The following is a 22858-nucleotide window of genomic DNA, read 5'->3' as shown; positions in this document are numbered from 1 at the left end:
TTTTTTTCAAAATTCTTAAAAAACAACAACAACAACAACAACATGTTTTTAAGTGATGAAATTGTCATGTTTTATGTGAACTATGTATCTTTACTGGTCATAATCATGACTAACTCTACACAGTTTGCTAGTGAATTAATCAGAAATAAAATATCATGCAAATAACCAAAATTTACCATTAGCTAGAATTTGACTTGTTGCCTAGCTACTCAGCTTAGCTCTGGGAAACGATGCGAGTCTAATCTGGCATTAGCAAACCAAACAGGCTAGCTTATTAAATAAACATTGCCAGTTTAAGTCAGAGGTCAAAAAAGTACTGAGAAATGAATACTTTTAATTGAAATATGGATAATGTTTTAAAAGTGGAAGTAGTATCTGACCAAATGGACTGAAGTAAAATTAAAAAAGAAAGTGCTTTTAAATGATAAAATTAAGTTAATATCATATTTTCATGTGAAAAGTAGATATTGCTTATCTAAAAGTTTTAAAGGTTTCAACATTATTCAGTCTCTGCAGATTTGCATTATTTATCATTTGCTAGGATTTGATTTGCTGCCTAGCTATTCACCTTAGCGATGGGAAATGATGCTAGTCTAATCTGGCATTAGCCAACAGGCTAGCTTAGCTAAATATAGACAATTAATGTTAGCAAATTAGCAAAATTTACATCACCCAGATGAGGATGGGTTCCCTTTTGAGTCTAGTTCCTCTCAAGGTTTCTTCCTCATGTCATCTGAGGGAGGTTTTTTTTTTCTTGCCACCATCACCACAGGCTTGCTCATTAGGGATAAATAAATTTATTTGGGATAAAATTAGCTCATGTTTAAAATCTTTAATTTTCTGTAAAGCTGCTTTGCAACAATGTCTGTTGTTGAAAGCACTATACAAATAAACTTGACTTGACATCAGCATGCTATTTCAAATTAGATGAACTTCATGCCTTCTAATTAGGCAAAAAAAAAGCCACCTCATTTTTTTTTATGAGTTTCATATTGAAACATTTTATTGAGGTAGAGTCAGGAGCGCATCCTCAAGTTCAGCACTGTTCAGATTCACACTGATAGCAATTGTGTAGCATGGCTTTTTGTTGTTGTTTTGTTTTGCTTTGTAGCATTTTTGTCTACACTGATGAACTTGATTGGAGGCTATTAACTGAATAGTCATTGGTTAGATGAGAGACCTTTTCTGAGATTTCTAATGAGTACTTTGAAGGTGTATGTATAAACACCCCCAAAATAATACTTATATAGCCACAAGAGTTTTACTGGGAAATACACCACTCATACTTTTCATACAAACTACATCTGTGACATATTTTTCAATATGTCACTTTTTTATCAAATATCAATGAATTGTTTTGATAAATTTGCATACTTTGTTTGTGAATGTGTCTATATTTAAAATAAAAAAAAGAAAGTCGCACATTGGCTTGAAGATATGAAGTTTATCTGCTCGTGTTGAAAAACTCGCATTTTTCATATGAAATACATTGTGGACCCAAGTGACATACAGTACTGTGCAAAAGTCTTAGGCACCCTATTTTTTTTTTAATACAAACTTTGTTATAGATTTCTATTTTATGACTTCTACATTATCAAGTCAGTACAAAAAAACATTTTAAAGTTCCAAATGTTAATTTTCCAGCACAAAATGACATGTTACAGGAAAAAAAAATGTTTGTATCTGAGCAGCATTTTACATAAGAGACCACTTTTCTGTGCAGTTCAGACAGAAATTTGTAGGATGGCCAAGAGATGTAAAACTGATAAATTATTAATCTTTGAAATATGCTGATTAATTTAAACAAATCAGGTTCAGATTTTATGGACATTTTTAGGTCTCAGATATTGCTTTTTTTAGAGAGAGAGAAATGGGACTGAATAAAACAGTAGGCGATTATCAAGGAACAATAGAGTTTTGTTTGTTTTTTAAGAAAAAGTGCTAATTCTGGGAATAAAACTGTGTATTTTTGTTACTAAATTCCCAAATTTGATGACATTTTCTGTGCTATTTTGTTTTTCCCTGCAGAATTCTAGGCATTTCAAATTTTTTTTAACTTCTATGCATAATTAATTAGGTTAATTAGCCAAAAATATCTAATTTACATATGGTTTAAGAGGATAGATGGTAATATCAATAGGTTTTCTTTTTATTTTATTGCTTGAATAATAACTGGAAGTTTCTATGAGTCATGAACATCTTTAAACCAGCTAATTTGCATATCCCATATAATTTGCATACACATGCTGATTTGCATATAAGCATTAATTTGGCTTAAATAATGTTAAAAAAAAAATCTTATATTCTGTCAATAATTCAGCTGAAATGCTTTCAGTAGCCAAACCATACTTCTGGCAGTCACTTAAATTGTAGCTATGAACATCATGAAGGAAATATGCATATTAGCATATATTAACCCCATTTGCATATAACTGACAATTGCAAAACGCTTGTTCCTCAGCTTAAATGAATGAAACGAAAGCACCATATTGGGCACAAGAGATCAGTCTGTCTCGCTACATATCCTTTTTTTTTTGCAGATCGTGCAACTTACCTGGAAAATTTGTGACAAATTTGCAAGACTTACTGAAGGTTCAACTGTATGGTTTGAGTACTGAACAACTGTAGTATATATGGATTGAAATCTGCATATGCACACATCCCACAATGCACTATGGTATCCCCAGTCATGTACTGAATGTTTTTTTTTTCCTAGCCAACGAGGAACCAGTGTTTTGAGGAAGTCCTTGAGCTATCAAAAAAAAAAGAAGAAGAAGAAAAAAAGCACGCTCCAGACAGTGCCATGGACACACCTGTCTGGAGCATGTGTAAGTATCCATATTTAAGCTGGAGATGAAGCTATGTGCATTAATTTATGTATGGAACATGTTTAGACATGGGAAATTAATATTATCAAAACAGATTACACTGTCAGAAATAGGAGTACAGTAAAAGTCCATTTTTGTCCCCCAAGGTACAGTCTCCACTAATGTACCCCCTAGGGCTCATTATTGGACCTCAAGGTAACTGTGTACCTTTTTAGGGCCAAAAAGGTACATATATGTTCCCAAGCAGTATGTAAAGGTTACAAATAAGTACCTTAGAGGGTACTGCCCCAGTGACAAGCCATTGTACCCCTAAAGGTACAATAATGTACTTTATTTTCTGAGAGTGGAGCAGCATTGATAAAAATATATTTTTTAAAAACCACCTAAAAAGTCATGCAATTTGAAAAAAAATGGTGCATTCATCGATTACATAACCACCGTATTGACTGCTGTCTGAATTCACTAACTTTCAGCTTAAAAAAGAAAACATAATGAAGGCTGCTGGGTTTTGGTGCAAATTTAAGAAGCAAGTGTGACAGTCAAAGTGTCCAGAAGAACTGTGGCTGGTTCTGTAAGATGCTCAGTAAAACCTACAGCTCATTTCCGCATAAAACTGCACTCACTGTACCTGAGACTAAAGGGTCATCTGACACCAAACATTGATTTTATTTCATGCATTACTGCTCACTGATCTTTATGGTATTTTTTTAAATGTAGAAATATTTAATTTCATTATTTTTGAAGGCATCTTTGCTCTCATTGTATGTGCCTAAGACTTTTCGCAGTACTTTTCTGATATTTCTCTTCGATGACATCACTCCCAGTGTTTTCCCACTGACTTGATATGCATTGTCAAAATGGTGAACCGGTATGAAATTAAAATTCTTTTGATTAACTTGCTTTTTTGTATGTGGATGTAGCCATATAATAAAAAGAATATATTTAATGGTCACATGAACCTGTGAAGTTTATCTTCTTGTGTTGAAAATTATTTCACTCATTCGCTTTGCTCACTTATAAAATATGTTCACCACTCGAAGATAAACTTCATATCTTCGCACAATTGTGTAATATCCTGTATTTATAGTAGCAAAGTATTTACTCAAGTGTTCCTTTGAATGTTAGTGCATTAATGGTTTATGTGTATTGATGTTATAATGTACTCATTGCATAATATTATGTATAATAATATTGTATTAATGAAGTTAATATTAATAAAATAGAATAGAATGTGAGAAATATTTACTTTATTAACATGTAGTAATGCAAACACCTCAAAAATGCTCTCAGATTAAAAAATATATTTTGCGTCTATATCTAATTTTGGATGCAATTATGTATCATTAAAAAATGATCATAGGAAAAATATGCAGTACGATGAACTACCGAGACTAATACAGCTTCTTCCTGGTGAAAAGATACGTATACAGGAATCCATCTCAAGACAGTTTAAGTGTGTTTATTAATTATACTGTACATGTTTATTAGAGTCGACTGACAATAAAATGTGCTGAAACGGATCAAACTGGGATTGCTCCGGTGACCTCAGCTGAACTATAGCACCTCAGCCACCAGCTACATCAACAGTTCCCAGACCCCTGATCTAAACCAGATTTTTTTTTTTTTTTTGTCTTGTGGTGTTGAGCACAGATTTACGGTGGAAAATCCCATACTTTATGGACCCATGTTGTCTCGCTCTCTGAAGTGTCTTGCATATTAGCTGTGGATGACAAAACAAGTGGTGTAAACACATGAAGCATATTTTTGGTTATTTTATATATACTCCAGATGTCAACCAATGTTGTTGATGTATATTTCAGTGACAGTTTGGCTTGATGGGATGTCAATGCATATAAATGTACATTTAAAAAGTTTTGTTTTTTACTCCAGTAAGTCAACATAGTATGTACATAATCTACAGTCAAAGTACTAGGATGGAAGTTGATAGAGTATTTAGGTTTAAGAATAGCTCACAGTTATTTGCACTGAAGATGTCTAGCAATAAAAACAAGTCCAAAATCATTATACCTTAAAATGATCACATATCTTCATGTCAAAGCAGGATATATAGTCCTGTGCAAAAGTCTTGTGCACATGTAAAGAAATGTTGAAGTCCAAAAATGGCTTAAAAATAATTAAATGAAATGTTTCAACATGGAAAAATAAACTGTACTAAGCCATAATAAATGAAGCAAAGTCAATATTTGGTGTGAGATGATCCTTTGCTTTAAAAAAAAAGTAGTCTCAGGTACAGTGAGTGCACTTTTATAAGGAAATAAGCTGTAGGTTTTACTGAGCATCTTGCAAAACCAGCCACAGTTCTTCTGGACACTTTGACTGTCACACTCGCTTCTTAATTTTACTCCAAAACCCAGCAGCCTTCATTATGTTTTTTCGTTTTTAATCAGAAAAGTGCTCTTATGTAATATGTTGCTCAGATACAAACTTCTTTTTGCTGTAACATTTAATTTTGTGCTGGAAAACAAACGTTTGGACTCTAAAATGTTTTTGTACCGACTCAATAATGTAGAAGTCATAAAATAGAAGTCTATAACAAAGTTTGTATAAAAAAAATAGGGTGCCTAAGACTTTTGCACAGTACTGTAGATACAGAACATACTATACTCCAGTATCAACAAAGTGTTACTGGGTTTTTTCCTGGTTTGGTACTGTATAAGAACATAGACTAATGTTTAGCTTATCAGCTTACCAAGAACATTTGTAGATACCTGTCTTGTATGTAATTGTGGCAGCGGGGGCGTGGTCAAGCACCGGTCTGTGATAGGAGGGCGGAGTCAGGGAAGGTAAGTGGCAGAATCACTACACCTGATGTCAATTAACCTGTGTTTGTGTGTCTTCCCAGTGACCACGCCCTATATAAAGAGAGAGAGAGCAGAGGAAGGCGGCTCTCTCCTGAACCAGCCAACTTGTGTGTTCTGTGTGACTGGGAGTATATTTGTCTCTGAAAAGAACAAATAAATTGAATTATGGAACTTTATTCTGGCCTGCCGTCTTTCTGTGCTCCTCCCCCTCCTACGAACTGCCACAGTGGTGCCGAAACCCGGGAAGGAGCACAGGAAAAGAACAGCCCCATGGAGTCCTCCCCCTTCGCAGACCTGGTCCAATCCCTCGCCACGGCCCAGCAGAGCCAGCACCAGGCGCTAGTCACCCTCCGGAAGGAGCAAGAGCGCCAGTTTGAGGCCCTGGTGCTGGCGCAGCAGGAAGATCGTCAGGTGTTCCGGCACCCCCTCGCGTCGGCGGGGTCCACCAGCGCTCCCACCGCGGGCCCATCCCCCCTCACCCTAACCAAGATGGGCCCGCAGGACGACCCCAAGGCATTCATCACGCTCTTCGAGCAAGTCGCGGAGACCTCGGGGTGGCCAATGGAGCAGCGCGCGGCACGCCTTCTCCCCCTGCTAACGGGAGAGGCGCAGCTGGCCCGCTACAGCTCCCTGCCGACCGCCGGCTGGCCTACATGGACATTTGCTGGGCCGTCCTCCAGCGGGTGGGGCGCACCCCCGAACAACAGCGACAGCACTTCCGCGCTCGGCGGCTGGAGGAAGTTGGCCGGCCGTTCACGTTTGGCCAGCAGCTCCAGGACGCCTGCTGGTGGTAGCTGAGGGCCAACAACCGCAACGCCGAGGGAATCCTTGATCAGGTGGTGCTGGAGCAGTTCATCGGCCGCCTGCCAGAGGGAACCGCGGAGTGGGTCCAGTGCCACCGCCCGGCGTCGCTGGATCAGGCCATCGAGTTGGCGGAGGACCATTTGGCGGCTGTTCTGACGGCAGGACAGCCGACATCCTCTTCTCTCCTCTCCTCTCTCCCCCTCTCTCCTCCTGTGTCTCGTCCTCGCCCCATTCCCCCACCGCGGAGGCAGGGGCCGGACCCACCCCAGCCGGCCCGTCGCACCCACGGTGCCCTCACATTTTACCCTTCTGTGTCTGTCTCTTCCCCCCCTCAGGTGAGTGAGCCCCAGGGCGCCGGTGCAGAGAGGAAGCCCGGGCTGGTTTGCTGGCGCTGTGGGGAGCCGGGCCACCTCCAACAGCAATGTTCGGCAATGGAAGTGGGCGCGGTGGTTCAGATCCCCGACGCGCCAGGAGCTGCCCTCGATTGGGCCGGAGCATATCGCATACCGGTGAGTATCCAAGGGGATACATATCAGGTGTTGGTGGATTCTGGTTGTAATCAGACCTCAATTCACCAAAGCCTGGTGCAAGATGAGGCATTGGGGGGAGCACAGGGGGTGAAGGTGTTGTGTGTGCACGAGGATGTTCACAGCTACCCGTTGGTGTCGATCCACATTTTGTTCCGAGGGGAAAAATTTATAGTAAAGGCGGCGGTTAATCCTCGCCTCACCCACTCGATAATTTTGGGGACTGATTGGCCAGGATTCGGGGAGTTGATGAGTCATCTAGTGAAGAGTGGGTCCTGCCATAGTTCAGCAGGGGGAGGTCCCGGTGTCGCTTTGGTGGGAGCAGCTGTCGCAGAGCCGTCTACGTCATCTCCGCATCAGAGTGAGGAGCCACAGGCTCTTCCTCCCTCTCTTGGGGAACCCCTTGCGGATTTCCCGTTAGAGCAGTCGCGAGACGAGACTCTGAGGCATGTGTTTGACCAAGTGAGAGTAATCGATGGTCAAACTCTCCCGCCGAACGCCACCCCGTCCTTCCCCTATTTTTCTATTATGAAAGATAGATTATACTGAGTGACGCAGGACACTCAGACTAAAGAGCAAATCACACAGCTTTTGATTCCAAAAAGCCGCCAGGAATTGGTATTCCAGGCAGCTGACTTTAATCCCATGGCTGGACACTTAGGGCAGGATAAGACACTAACCCGAATAATGGCCCGATTCTATTGGCCGGGGATTCACGGCGATGTCCATAGGTGGTGTACGGCGTGCTGTGAATGCCAGTTAGTAAATCCAGCAGCCATTCCAAAAGCGCCTTTGCGCCCCCTACCATTAATTGAGACCCCGTTCGAAAGAATTGGGATGGATCTCGTCGGGCCATTAGATCGGTCAACACGAGGGTACCGCTTTATTTTAGTTCTGGTGGACTATGCAACGCGATACCTGGAAGCGGTGCCACTTCGCAATATCTCAGCACACAGTATTGTGGAGGCACTGTTCCGCGTCATCTCCCGAGTTGGAATCCCGAAAGAGATTCTGACTGAACAAGGCACCCCGTTTATGTCATGAACACTGAGCGAACTGTATGGGCTATTAGGTATTAAGCCGATCCTTACCAGCGTGTATCACCCACAAACGGACGGTTTAGTTGAACGGTTCAATCGCACCCTCAAGAATATAATTAAAAAATTCGTAAGTGAGGACACATGTAACTGGGATAAATGGCTCGAACCCTTGTTATTTGCAGTGCGAGAGGTCCCCCAAGCCTCCACGGGGTTCTCCCCATTTGAATTGTTATACAGGCGTAAGCCGCGCGGCATTTTAGATATGCTGTGAGAAAATTGGGAGGAGGGACCTTCACCAAGTAAAAATGAAATTCAATACGTTATTGACCTGCGCGCAAAACTCCACACACTCACACACCTAACCCAGGAGAATTTGCGGCAGGCCCAAGAATGGCAAACCCGCCTGTACGACAGGGGTACAAGCCTTAGGGAGTTCGGACCGGGAGATAGAGTACTCGTACTGTTGCCCACATCGAGCTCCAAATTGATCGCCAAGTGGCAAGTACCCTTTGAGGTCACACGGCGAGTCGGGGACGTCGACTATGAGGTGAGGCGGACGGACAGGGGTGGGGCGCTACAGATTTACCACCTCAATCTACTCAAACTCTGGAATGAGGAGGTCCCTGTAGCATTGGTGTCGGTGGTTCCAGAGAAGGCGGAGCTGGGGCCGGAGGTTCAAAAGGGCTCATTGGCATCGCATACCTCTCCGGTCCCCTGTAGAGACCACCTCTCCCCGACCCAACTCGCGGAGGTCGCCCAGTTGCAGACCGAGTTTTTGGATGTGTTCTCGCCCCTGCCCGGCTGCACCAACCTCATAGAGCACCACACTGAGACGCCCCCGGGGGTGGTAATGCGTAGCTGCCCTTACAGGCTACCCGAACACAAGAAAAAAGTGGTTCGGGAAGAACTTGAGGCCATGCTCGAGATGGGCATCGTCGAGGAGTCCCACAGTGACTGGAGCAGCCCAGTGGTCTTGGTTCCCAAGGCCGATGGGTCGGTCCGGTTCTGTGTGGACTACAGAAAAGTCAACGCGGTGTCTAAATTTGACGCGTACCCAATGCCTCGTATTGATGAGTTGCTCGATCGGCTAGGCACGGCTCACTTTTACTTTACGCTGGATTTGACAAAGGGTTATTGGCAGATCCCCTTGACTCTATTATCCCAAGAAAAAATGGCCTTTTCCACACCATTCGGCTTACACCAGTTTGTCACACTTCCTTTTGGGCTGTTTGGGGTGCCCGCTACGTTTCAGCGGCTGATGGACAGGGTCCTCCGCCCCCATGCCACCTAAGCGGCCGTATACCTCGACGATATCATTATTTATAGCAATGACTGGCAGCGGCACTTACAACACCCGAGGGCCATCCTTAAATCGCTGAGGTGAGCGGGTCTCACGGCCAACCCAAAGAAGTGTGCGATTGGGCGGGTGGAAGTACGGTATCTGGGCTTCCACTTGGGCAACAGGCAGGTGCGTCCCTGTGGCAGCGGGGGCGTGGTCGAGCACCGGTCTGTGACAGGAGGGCGGAGTCAGGGAAGGTAAGTAGCAGAATCACTACACCTGACGGCAATTAACCTGTGTTTGTGTGTGTCTTCCCAGTGACCGCGCCCTATTTAAGGAGGGAGAGTGAGAGCGGAGGGGAGCTTCCCCGGACGAGAACACTACAGTGTGTGTGTGTGTGTCTCTATCGTTTAAAGTTGTCAGACTGAAAAGTGCAGCAATAAAGCTCATATTTAACCCTGATTTCTGTCCTGCCGTCCTCTGTGCTCCACCCTCACGTACGGAACGTTTACAGTGGTGCCAAAACCCGGGACGGTGGAGCACCAACCAAGCAGCCCCATGGAATCCTCCCTGTTCGCCGACCTGGTCCACGCCCTCGCCACGGCCCAGCAAAGCCAGCACCAGGCACTCGTCACACTCCGGAAGGAACAAGAGCGGCGCTTCGAAGCCCTGGTGCTGGCCCAGCAGGAAGACTGCGAGGCGTTCCGGCACCTCCTCATGTCAACGGGGTCCACCAGCGCTCCGGCCGTCTCTCCTCACCGTCACCAAGATGGGCCCGCAGGACAACCCCGAGGTGTTCATCACGCTGTTTGAACAGGTCGCAGAAGCCTCGGGGTGGCCGATGGAGCAGCGCGCAGCGCGCCTCCTCCCCCTCCTAACGAGAGAGGCACAGCTGGCCACGCTACAGCTCCCCGCCAACCGCCGGCTGGCCTACGCGGACCTCCGCCGGGCCGTCCTCCAGCGCGTGGGGCGCACACCAGAGCAACAGCGCCAGTGCTTCTGCGCTCTGCTATTGGAGGAAGTCGGCTGGCCGTTCACGTTCGGCCAGCAGCTCCAGGACGCCTGCTGGCAGTGGTTGAGGGCCAATGACCGCAATGCCGAGGGGATCATCAACCAGGTGGTGCTGGAACAATTCATCGCCCACTTACCAGCAGGAACCGCGGAGTGGGTCCAGTGCCACCGCCCGGCATCGCTGGATCAGGCAGTGGAGCTGGTGGAGGATCATCTGGCGGCAGTTCCGGCGGCAGGACAGCAGACGACGTTGGCCCTTCTCTCTTCTTCTCTCTCTCTCTCTCTCCCCCTCCTTCTGTGTCCCGTCCTCGCCCCATTCCCCCTCCGCGGAGACGGGGGCCGGCTCCACCCCAGCCGGCCCGCCGCACCCACGGTGCCCTCCCGTTTCTCCCTTCTGTGTCTGTCTCTCCCCCCCTCAGGTGAGTGAGCCCCAGAACACCGGTGCAGAGGGAAAGCCCGGGCCGGTTTGCTGGCGCTGCGGGGAGCCAGGCCACCTTCAACAACAGTGCACGGCCATGGAAGTGGGCGCGATGGTCTGGATCCCTGACGCGCCAGAGGCCGCCCTCGATCGGGCCGGAGCGTATCGCATACCGGTGAGTATCCAAGGGGCTACATATCAGGCGTTGGTGGATTCTGGTTGTAATCAGACCTCAATCCGCCAAAGCCTGGTGCAAAACGAGGCATTGGGGGGAGCACAGGGGGTGAAGGTGTTGTGTGTGCACGGGGATATTCACAGCTACCCTTTGGTGTCGGTCCACATTTTTTTCAGAGGGGAAAAATTTATAGGGTAGGCGGCGGTTAATCCTCGCCTTACCCACTCTTTAATTTTGGGGACTGATTGGCCGGGATTCCGGGGTTTAATGACACGCCTAGTAAAGAGTGGGTCCTGCCGTTTGACAGGGGGAGGTCCTGGTGTCACTTTGGCGGGAGCAGCTGTCGCAGGGCCATCTACGTCATCTCTGCGTCAGAGTGAGGAGCCGCCGGCTCCTCCTCTCTCTATTGGGGAATCCCTTGCAGATTTTCCATTAGAACAATTGCAAGACGAGAATCTGCGACATGCGTTTGACCAAGTGAGAGTAATCGATGGTCAAATGCTCCCGCCGAACGCTACCCCGTCCTTCCCCTACTTCGCGATTATGAAGGATAGATTATACCGAGTGACGCAGGACACTCAAACTAAAGAGCGAGTCACGCAGCTGTTGATTCCAAAGAGCCGCCGGGAATTGGTATTCCAGGCGGCTCATTTTAATCCCATGGCTGGACACTTAGGGCAGGATAAGACACTAGCCCGAATAATGGCCCGATTCTATTGGCCGGGGATTCGCGGCGATGTTCATAGGTGGTGTACGGCATGCCGCGAATGCCAGTTAGTAAATCCAGCGGCCATTCCAAAAGTGCCTTTGCGCCCTCTTCCTTTGATCGAGACCCCATTTGAGAGAGTTGGGATGGATCTAGTTGGGCCATTAGATCGGTTGGCACGAGGGTACCACTTTATATTAGTTCTGGTGGACTATGCAATGCGATACCCGGAAGCAGTGCCTCTGCGCAATATCTCAGCACGCAGTATTGCAGAGGCACTCTTCCGCGTCATCTCCCAAGTCGGAATCCCGAAAGAGATTCTGACTGATCAGGGCACTACATTTATGTCACGAACACTACGCGAACTGTATGGGTTATTGGGGATTAAGCTGATCCGCACCAGTGTGTTTCACCCACAAATGGACGGTTTGGTAGAATGGTTCAACCGCACCCTCAAAAATATCATTAAAAAATTCGTAAGTGAGGACGCACGTAATTGGGATAAGTGGCTCGAGCCCTTGTTGTTCTCAGTGCGAGAGGTTCCCCAAGCCTCCACGGGGTTCTCCCCATTTGAATTATTATATGGGTGTAAGCCGTGCAGCATCCTAGACGTGCTGCGGGAAAATTGGGAGGAAGGACCTTCACAAAGCAAGAATGAAATCCAATACGTTATGGACCTGCGCACAAAACTCCACACGCTCACCCACCTAACCCAGGAGAATTTGCGGCAGGCCCAGGAACAGCAAGCCCGCCTGTACAACAAGGGTATGCGCCTTAGGGAGTTCACACCGGGAGATAAAGTACTCGTACTGTTGCCCATGTCGAGCTCCAAATTGATCGCCAAGTGGCAAGGGCCCTTTGAGGTCACAGGGCGGGTCGGGGACGTCGACTATGAGGTTAGGCGAATGGACAGGGGTGGGGCACTACAAATTTACCACCTCAACCTGCTTAAACTCTGGACTGAGGAGGTCCCCGTGGCATTGGTGTCAGTGGTTCCGGAGAAGGCGGAGCTGGGACCGGAGGTTCAAAAGAGGGCATTGGCACCACGCACCTCTCCGGTCCCCTGTGGAGACCACCTCTCCCCAACCCAACTCACGGAGGTCGCCCAGTTGCAAGCCAAGTTTTCGGACGTGTTCTCGGCCCTGCCCGGTTGCACCAACCTCATAGAGCACCACATAGAGACGCCCCCGGGGGTGGTAGTGCGTAGCCGCCCTTACAGACTACCCGAACACAAAAAAAAGGTGGTTCGGGAAGAACTTGAGACCATGCTCGAAATGGGCATTGTCGAGGAGTCCCACAGTGACTGGAGCAGCCCGGTGGTCTTGGTACCCAAGGCCAACGGGTCAGTCCGGTTCTGTGTGGACTATAGAAAAGTCAACGCGGTGTCTAAATTCGATGTGTACCCGATGCCTCGTATTGATGAGTTGCTCGATCAACTTGGCACGGCTCGCTTTTATTCGACGCTGGATTTGACGAAGGGATATTTGCAGATCCCCTTGACTCCACTATCCCGAGAGAAAACGGCCTTTTCCACATCGTTTGGTTTACACCAATTCATCACCCTTCCGTTTGGGCTGTTTGGGGTGCCTGCTATGTTTCAGCGGCTGATGGACAGAGTCCTCCGCCCGCATGCCACTTACGTGGCCGCATATCTAGACGATATTATAATCTATAGTAATGACTGGCAGAGGCACCTCGAACATCTGAGGGCCGTCCTTAGGTCGCTGAGACGGGCGGGGCTCACAGCCAACCCAAAGAAGTGTGCGATTGGGCGGGTGGAAGTACGGTATCTGGGCTTCCACTTGGGCAATGGGCAGGTGCGTCCCCAAATTAATAAAACCGCAGCAATTGCGGCCTGCCCGAGGCCCAAGACCAAAAAGGGGGTGAGACAGTTCCTGAGGCTGGCTGGCTATTACCGTAGGTTTATACCTAATTATTCGGACGTCACCAGCTCGCTGACTGACCTCACTAAAAAGGGGGCACCAGATCCGGTCCAGTGGATGGAGCAATGCCAGCGGGCTTTTTCTGAAGTGAAGGCTGCACTGTGTGGGGGGCCACTTTTACACTCCCCTGACTTTTCTCTCCCCTTTGTGTTGCAGACCGACGCGTCGGACAGGGGGCTGGGGGCTGTTTTGTCCCAGGAGGTGGAGGGGGAGGACCGCCCCGTCCTGTACATTAGCAGGAAGCTGTCAGTGCATGAGGGGCGCTACAGCACGATTGAAAAAGAGTGTCTGGCGATCAAGTGGGCGGTCCTCGCTCTCCATTACTACCTGCTGGGGTGCCCTTTCACCCTCTGTTCGGACCAGGCACCCCTCCAGTGGCTCCACCGCATGAAAGATGCCAACACGCAGATCACGTGTTGGTATCTGGCACTCCAACCCTTCAATTTCAAGGTGGTCCACAGGCCGGGGGCGCAGATGGTCATGGCGGACTTCCTCTCCCGTCAAGGGGGGGGGAGTCGGCTGCAGGCCGGATGGCCGCCCGGCCTGAGTCGGGCGGTGGGGGTATGTGGCAGTGGGGGCATGGTCGAGCGTTGGTCTGTGACAGGAGGGCGGAGTCAGGGAAGGTAAGTGGCAGAATCACTACACCTGATGGCAATTAACCTGTGTTTGTGTGTGTCTTCCCAGTGACCGCGCCCTATTTAAGGAGGGAGAGTGAGAGCGGAGGGGAGCTTCCCTGGATGAGAACACTACAGTGTGTGTGTGTCTCTATCGTTTAAAGTTGTCTGACTGAAAAGTGCGGCAATAAAGCTCATATTTAACCCTGATCTCTGTCCTGCTGTCCTCTGTGCTCCACCCCCATGTACGGAACGTTTACAGTCCCCAAATTAATAAGACAGCAGCAATTGTGGCCTGCCCGAGGCCCAAGACCAAAAAGGGTGTGAGACAGTTCCTGGGGCTGGCTGGCTACTATCGTAGGTTTATACCTAATTATTAGGACGTCACCAGCCCGCTGACTGATCTCACTAAAAAGGGGGCACCAGATCTGGTCCAGTGGACGGACCAATGCCAGTGGGCTTTCTCTGAAGTAAAGGCTGCACTGTGCGGGGGGCCACTATTACACTCCCCTGACTTTTCTCTCCCTTTTATGTTACAGACGGATGCATCGGACAGAGGGCTGGGGGCCGTGTTGTCCCAGGAGGTGGAGGGGGAGGATCGTCCCGTGCTGTACATCAGCAGAAAGCTGTCGGTATGCGAGGGGCGCTACAGCACAATAGAAAAGGAGTGCCTTGCAATCAAGTGGGCGGTCCTCGCCCTCCGCTACTACCTGCTGGGACGCCCTTTCACCCTCTGTTTGGACCACGCGCCCCTCCAGTGGCTCCACCACATGAAGGATGCCAACGCGCGGATCACCCGTTGGTATCTGGCACTCCAACCCTTTAATTTCAAGGCGATCCATAGGCCGGGGGTGCAGATGGTTGCGGCGGAATTTCTCTCCCATCAAGGGGGGGGGAGTCGGCTGTGGGCCAGACGGCTGCCCGGCCTGAGTCGGGCGGTGGGGGTATGTGGCAGCGGGGGCGTGGTCAAGCACCGGTCTGTGACAGGAGGGCGGAGTCAGGGAAGGTAAGTGGCAGAATCACTACACCTGATGTCAATTAACCTGTGTTTCTGTGTCTTCCCAGTGACCGCACCCTATATAAAGAGAGAGAGAGAGCAGAGGAAGGCTGCTCTCTCCTGAACCAGCCAACTTGTGTGTTCTGTGTGACTGGGAGTATATGTGTCTCTGAAAAGAACAAATAAATTGAATTATGGAACTTTATTCTGGCCTGCCGTCTTTCTGTGCTCCTCCCCCTCCTACGAACTGCCACAGTAATATTTATTTGTGCTTTACAGTCCGCATCATCATCATCATCAATTCAGCCTCAGCTGAGCCACATGCCTCTTCTTTCATTCATCAATGTTCCTCATACAACCCCGATTCCAAAAAAGTTGGGGCAAAGTACAAATTGTAAATAAAAACGGAATGCAATGATGTGGAAGTTTCAAAATTCCATATTTTATTCAGAATAGAACATAGATGACATATCAAATGTTTAAACTGAGAAAATGTATCATTTAAAGAGAAAAATTAGGTGATTTTAAATTTCATGACAACACCACATCTCAAAAAAGTTGGGACAAGGCCATGTTTTCCACTGTGAGACATCCCCTTTTCTCTTTACAACAGTCTGTAAACGTCTGGGGACTGAGGAGACAAGTTGCTCAAGTTTAGGGATAGGAATGTTAACCCATTTTTGTCTAATGTAGGATTCTAGTTGCTCAACTGTCTTAGGTCTTTTTTGTCATATCTTCCGTTTTATGATGCGCCAAATGTTTTCTATGGGTGAAAGATCTGGACTGCAGGCTGGCCAGTTCAGTACCCGGACCCTTCTTCTAGGCAGCCATGATGCTGTAATTGATGCAGTATGTGGTTTGGCATTGTCATGTTGGAAAATGCAAGGTCTTCCCTGAAAGAGACATCGTCTGGATGGGAGCATATGTTGCTCTAGAACCTGGATATACCTTTCAGCATTTATGGTGTCTTTCCAGATGTGTAAGCTGCCCATGCCACATGCACTAATGCAACCCCATACCAACAGAGATGCAGGCTTCTGAACTGAGCGCTGATAACAACTTGGGTCGTCCTTCTCTTTAGTCCGAATGACGCGGTGTCCCTGATTTCCATAAAGAACTTCAAATTTTGATTCGTCTGACCACAGAACAGTTTTCCACTTTGCCATGGTCCATTTTAAATGAGCCTTGGCCCAGAGAAGATGTCTGCGCTTCTGGATCATGTTTAGATACGGCTTCTTCTTTGAACTATAGAGTTTTAGCTGGCAACGGTGGATGGCACGGTGAATTGTGTTCACAGATAATGTTCTCTGGAAATATTCCTGAGCCCTTTTTGTGATTTCCAATACAGAAGCATGCCTGTATGTGATGCAGTGCCGTCTAAGGGCCCGAAGATCACAGACACCCAGTATGGTTTTCCAGTCTTGACCCTTACGCACAGAGATTCTTCCAGATTCTCTGAATCTTTGATGATATTATGCACTGTAGATGATGATATGTTCAAACTCTTTGCAATTTTACACTGTCGAACTCCTTTCTGATATTGCTCCACTATTTGTCGGCACAGAATTAGGGGGATTGGTGATCCTCTCCCCATCTTTACTTCTGAGAGCCGCTGCCACTCCAAGATGCTCTTTTTATACCCAGTCATGTTAATGACCTATTGCAAATTCACCTAATGAGTTGCAATTTGGTCCTCCAGCTGTTCCTTTTTTGTACCTTTAACTTTTCCAGCCTCTTATTGCCCCTCTCCCAACTTTTTTGAGATGTGTTGCTGTCATGAAATTTCAAATGAGCCAATATTTGGCATGAAATTTCAAAATGTCTCACTTTCGACATTTGATATGTTGTCTATGTTCTATTGTGAATACAATATCAATTTTTGAGATTTGTAAATTATTGCATTCCGTTTTTATTTACAATTTGTACTTTGTCCCAACTTTTTGGGAATCAGGGCTGTACATGTAGCCAGCTCGGTGGTGTTCTCCAATCCCAAGTCTCTTTTTTAATGTATCGACAAGGGTTGTTGGAGGGCGACTTCTTCCCGGTAGCCATGTAGTGGTTCCCAAAGTACCAGCTGGCTTGCTGGAAGTTCTTGATGCCTACAGCAGTGACCAACTAGTCATAGGCTTCTCTATGCAATTTTGTTGGATACTCTGGGGAGATCCTCATATAGCTCCTTGCTTGTTATTTGATCTTGCCAGTTCATGTTTGCAGGATCACAAAGCATTTTGGTATATATGATCCATTTAGTGATGTTTCAGCAGACGATGTTAGTGCCCAGCACTCACTCCCATATAAAAGAACTGATTCAACCTTGGTGGTGAAAAGACTTCCTCATTAACAGGGATAGTGTTGAGTGGTCTAACTCAGTATTAGGAAAATCTCAGTTTTGCGAAAAACCCAAGCCATATTATTATATTTCATAATTGGTTTTGATAATTATTGCCCTTTTTGGACAGCTCACTTGAATCTTGAATTCATCCAAGAGGAATTCATCCAAACCTCAATAACTCAAAAACAAGTAGGTTTATAAATAATAACTGGACTCTAACGTTTTCTGTAATAAAAAAAACATAATGAAACCAATAGTAACATAAAAATAGCTGCGCTAAATGTAACCCAATTTGGGTCCATTTGGAACCCAATGGTGGTCCGATATGGACCAAACCAAGGGTTGTTTTAACCCAGCAAGTTTGGGATAGAATGTTGACCAAGCAAGCTGGGGTGATTTTTTTTCACATAACTTGTGTGTAGATATGACTACAATGCCAATGTTTTAGTCTCCAGTGCTACAAGATAATGGTTGAGAAGAAGACTGAGTTGTTTTTTTTTAACTAGAACTATAGAATTTGAACTATTAATATAATTATGTAAGAATTTAATCTAATTTTTACTTCTTTTTTTTGCAAAAGTACTAATTTGTCTTATCACAAGAAGTCAAATTCAGCTGTATTTTCCCCCTCAAATTAGCTTATGTTTGCTAATTAGATCACTGTTGTCAGCAGGCTAACACTAGCGATCAAGCTAAACTACATGTTAAAGTTATTGCCTACATAATGTCTAGTTAATATAGAATATCATTTCGTTAACAAACGTTGAACTAAATTATAAATTCAGTTTCATGTGAACAGAAACTTCCATTCCTTCCAATTGCAGCCGATTTCTTTTACTCTCTTTTACAGGTGCAGTGGAAAATTACAGGAAAAAATATCCATGTTTCCTTTCAAACCCGTATTTCAAATAAATATGTTGGGTCACCCATTTATCAATGCAGTTTGAGTACCTGCCCCAACAACCTCATGCTAGCAACTGAGTTGTCAAAATAACTTAACACAAACTTAAAAACTAGTAGGCTTAAAAATAATAACTGGAATTTAATCTGTTCTGTAATTAAAAACAAAAACAAAAAAGCCAGCCAAGACATTATTGTGAACAATTAACCAGTAAGATTAATATTTGAACTAGAAGGGCACTCGGTAGAGTGCATTTCTCCACTAAGCCATGTATTATCAACATCAAAATCAAATCACTTGAACCTAGGATAATCCTAAAGCTGTACACCAATTTTCATCAAAATATTTTTGAGTTACGTTTGGAACAGACAAAAAAGTCCTGGATCAGCATACATATCTGGATTTGCATCAAAAGCTAATCAATTGTTCCTTGGACCATGGCCCACCTTTTCTCAATATTTCATCAAAATCCATTCAGTACTTTTTTTTAGCAATTTATTTTACTCTGTAAAGGGTCCCTGTCAATGAAAGGTTTGAGAAACCGTAGTTAAATACAGAAAGCCGCTGCACCTGTTGCACACTCTATATAACTCTAGAGTATACTTCTTGTCTGTATGAACTGTATAGAGAATCACATCTGATGTAATTTAACACACAATCATTTGGCCTACGAGTGAAAACAGCGATGCAAGTCTTTCCTGCAAGAAGCTTTTCGTCCACATTTCAGTCTGGCAACAATTACCATCGGTGACGAAACAAAAGCTTGAGCCAAAATCACCAGACGCACACATGCTGACCATTCCCACAGACAAGCAACAGAAACGTTCCTCTGTACCAACACAGTTTTAAGATTGCATCGGTGCAAAGATTCGCACAAATCAATTCTAATGATAATTTACAAACAGTCAAGTTTAGCACAATCGATGGGGCCAGCACTCACAGCTTTTATTTATGACTTAATTAGTATAGAATTGAACAAAATGAAAGTCCAAATGACTTGCTATAATCCCAATTTTTTGCATTTCTTTTGCTGATTAGCCTATTTTTTATGTTTTCCATGAATACACTCTATCAGTATGCAGTTATCCTGGAATCCTCCATCATATTCCTCTTATTAGTAATAAATACATGTATTGTTTTCTGTGCTATGAAGAACTCTTGTCATTACATTACAAACCTGTCTCAGATTTCTATACACAATTGATATCGTGAATGTGTTTTTAAATTAGATAAAATACTAATTAGTGTCATTATTTCAATTAATGTATGATACAGTGCACATTTTCAGACACATTTTTCTTTTGCACTGAATTGTAAAATGATTTTTCATGCTCTTGAGCTTGTTCTATGCTGAGTGATGTACTTGAGGCTCTTGCACCAGTGATATCAATAGCAGAGACGAACCAAATAGGTAATGACATTTTAATGCTTCATTAATTCTAAAAGTATTTGAGCTGCCTGTCTTGTCACCGTCTATCTATGCAATTTGCATAATTTCTCAATCAAAAGTAGCCAGTATACTGAAGCAAATATACATATTTGCATGGGGAGAGAAAAAAATGCACTCATACAGGATTCTGACGCCAAGAATGAACCCTTAAGAAACCTTTGAGTTCAGGCCATCTTTCGTGAACAAGATGGAAGACTGAAGATAGCACTAGCCCCTGAGGACATATTAGTCATGCTCATAATACTCAGAGTACCTAACTTCATCTTCCCACCCATTTTCCATCTACAGGCTAAACTGTGAGTGAAAGACGGCAAATTCTGTTGTAAATAAAACTTTCTTGAAATAGAAAAGGTAGCAGTGATAAAGCAAAAGAAAGCAGTCACTTTGTTATTGTAAGGAAGACATATTAGTTACTCACAAAATGAATTTTTTTGGGGAAAATGCTCCAGGAATTATACAAATGCTACAAAAAAGATATTAAATGATTATTATATTGATTTTTTAAATTTATTGGTTTCTTAATTTTATTAAGGTGCTATTTTGCTTTTGTTAATATCCAGAATTTCAAATTTACTATAATACATGCACATGCATGCATTTCAATAGAATATTTTCCGATTTTTTTCCAGTTATTAATATGCCGTACCAAAACAAGATGCACCAGAAACCTGTTCTGCTTTCACACCAGGAGGTTTCAACCAAACCCATATACAGGGAAACTGTGTGATGGAATGAGTAATTGATATTGTGCTGCGTTGCTGGACTAGGATTGACCCATGATGACATGCTGATGAACTCACATCAGTGCTCACACTTTCTTGATTTCCTTTTATACACACCTTCACTCGTATTTTCGTACACACATACATAGAGAAGCAGACGCCAGCAAGTCTAGGCGCTGATCAGCAGTATTGTTATTAACAGTCTTCTTGCATGCATTAAGGCACAGTGAGGACACATCCCAGCCTTATGACCTCAGGGCCTCACTTTGTTCTTTCCATTATGCAGAAGTAATTACAGCATCTACCTTTCCTTTTTTACCCCGTTCCTTCTGCTCCACACCTCAGACTGCACCCCACTATGTTATGATTGTTATTTACAGGGATTGACTCTGGAAAAATACCAGAGCATTATCTTTTGAAATTTGCATACTTTAATCTGCTTTGATGTTTTTTAAAACAAAGGGTTGTTAAGTTTTATATCTATCTATCTATCTATCTATCTATCTATCTATCTATCTATCTATCTATCTATCTATCTATCTATCTAATATTATATGGAAACGAGTGTTTTACTAGGAAATATACCACTCTTTTTTTTTTTACACGAGCTACATCCAGGACATGGAAATTTCAATATTTCTCTATATGTCACTCATGAGGAAATTGATTAATTGTTTTGATAAATTTGGATACATTTTGTTTGTGAATGTGTCGGTATAATAAAAAGAAAATCATTTGTTGGTTTGAAGTTATGAAGTTTACCTTTATGGCTTATAGCTCATGAAAATCAGAAATCCAGTATCTCACATTATTAGAATATTTCTGAAGATCAATCCAAAAAGGATTTACAATACAGAAATATCCAACTTCTGAAAAGTATGTTCATTTATACACTCAATACTTGGTTGAGGCTCCTTTACCACAAATTACTTTATCAGTGTGGCATGGCATGGGATGGAGGTGATCAGCCTGTGGCACTGCTGAGGTGTTACTGAAGACCAGGTTAGACCAGCTTTGATAGCGGACTTCAGCTCATCTGTATTTTTGGGTCAGGTGTTTCTCATCTTCTTCTTGAGAGTACCCAACAGATTCTCTATGGGGTTCAGGTCAGGCGAGTTGGCTGGCCAATCAAGCACAGTAATATAATGGTCAACAAACCATTTGGTTGTAGTTTTGTCACTGTGGGAAGGTGCTAACTCCTGCTGGAAAAGGAAATCAGCATCTCCATAAAGCTTGTCAGCAGATGGAAGCATGAAGTGCTCTAAAATCTCCTCGTCGATGGCTGCATTGACTTTGGACTAGATAAAACACAGTGGACCAACAGCAGCAGATGACATGGCACCCCAAATCATCACAGACTACAGAAACTTCACACTGGACTTCAAACACCTGGGATTCTAAGCAACAGTCCAGTTCTTTCTTTTCTTAGCCCAGGTAAGATGCTTCTGACATTGTCTCTGGTTCAGGAGTGGCTTGATATTAGGAATGTGACAGTTGTAGTCCCTTTCCTGAAGACATCTGTATGTGGTGGCTCTTGATGCACTGACAGCAGCCTCAGTCCACTCTTTGTGAAGCTCTTCCAAGTTCTTGAATTGACTTTTATTTACAATCCTCTCAAGGCTGCAGTCATCCCTCTTGCTTGTGCACCTTTTCCAGCCAACCTTTTCAGCAATGACCTTCTGTGGCTTACCCTCCTTGTGGAGGGTGTTGACGATCATATTCTGGGCAACTGTCAAGTCAGCAGTCTTCCCCATGATTGGGGTTGCGTATATTGAACTAGGCCAAGAGATACACAGAATTTATACTGTTTTAATCAAACTCGAAATGAAAGATTCTATTATTTTGAGCTACTGGATTTTTAATTTTTTTAGTACTGTAGGCCACAATTATCAAATTTAAAATAGAAAAATGCTTGAAACATTTTAATTTACATGTAATGAGTCGAGAATATATTCAATATTCACTTTCTTAATAACTGATGGAAAATATTGAACTTTTTCACAATATTCAAATTATTTGAGATGCCCTAGTGTGTGCATGTGTGTGTGTGTGGGGGGGGGGGGCGGCAACTGCATGGTTTAAAATCTGTGAAATGATCTCTGAACTAAAATAAAAGAGATGTGTTTCTTGCATTCATTGCAAATTTCATTCAATGGTTATCTTTTTAGAGCATTTTTAAGCATTAGAGCCAAATAATCACCCCTCATCAGTAATTTTTGATTTATTACATCAAATTTCCTCTTTCATCCAGTGTTGTTAGATAGATAGATAGATAGATAGATAGATAGA

The sequence above is a fragment of the Neoarius graeffei genome, chromosome 14 (assembly GCF_027579695.1).
Source record: "Neoarius graeffei isolate fNeoGra1 chromosome 14, fNeoGra1.pri, whole genome shotgun sequence".
Classification (NCBI taxonomy): Eukaryota; Metazoa; Chordata; class Actinopteri; order Siluriformes; family Ariidae; genus Neoarius; species Neoarius graeffei.
This window is presented reverse-complemented; position numbering follows the sequence as displayed.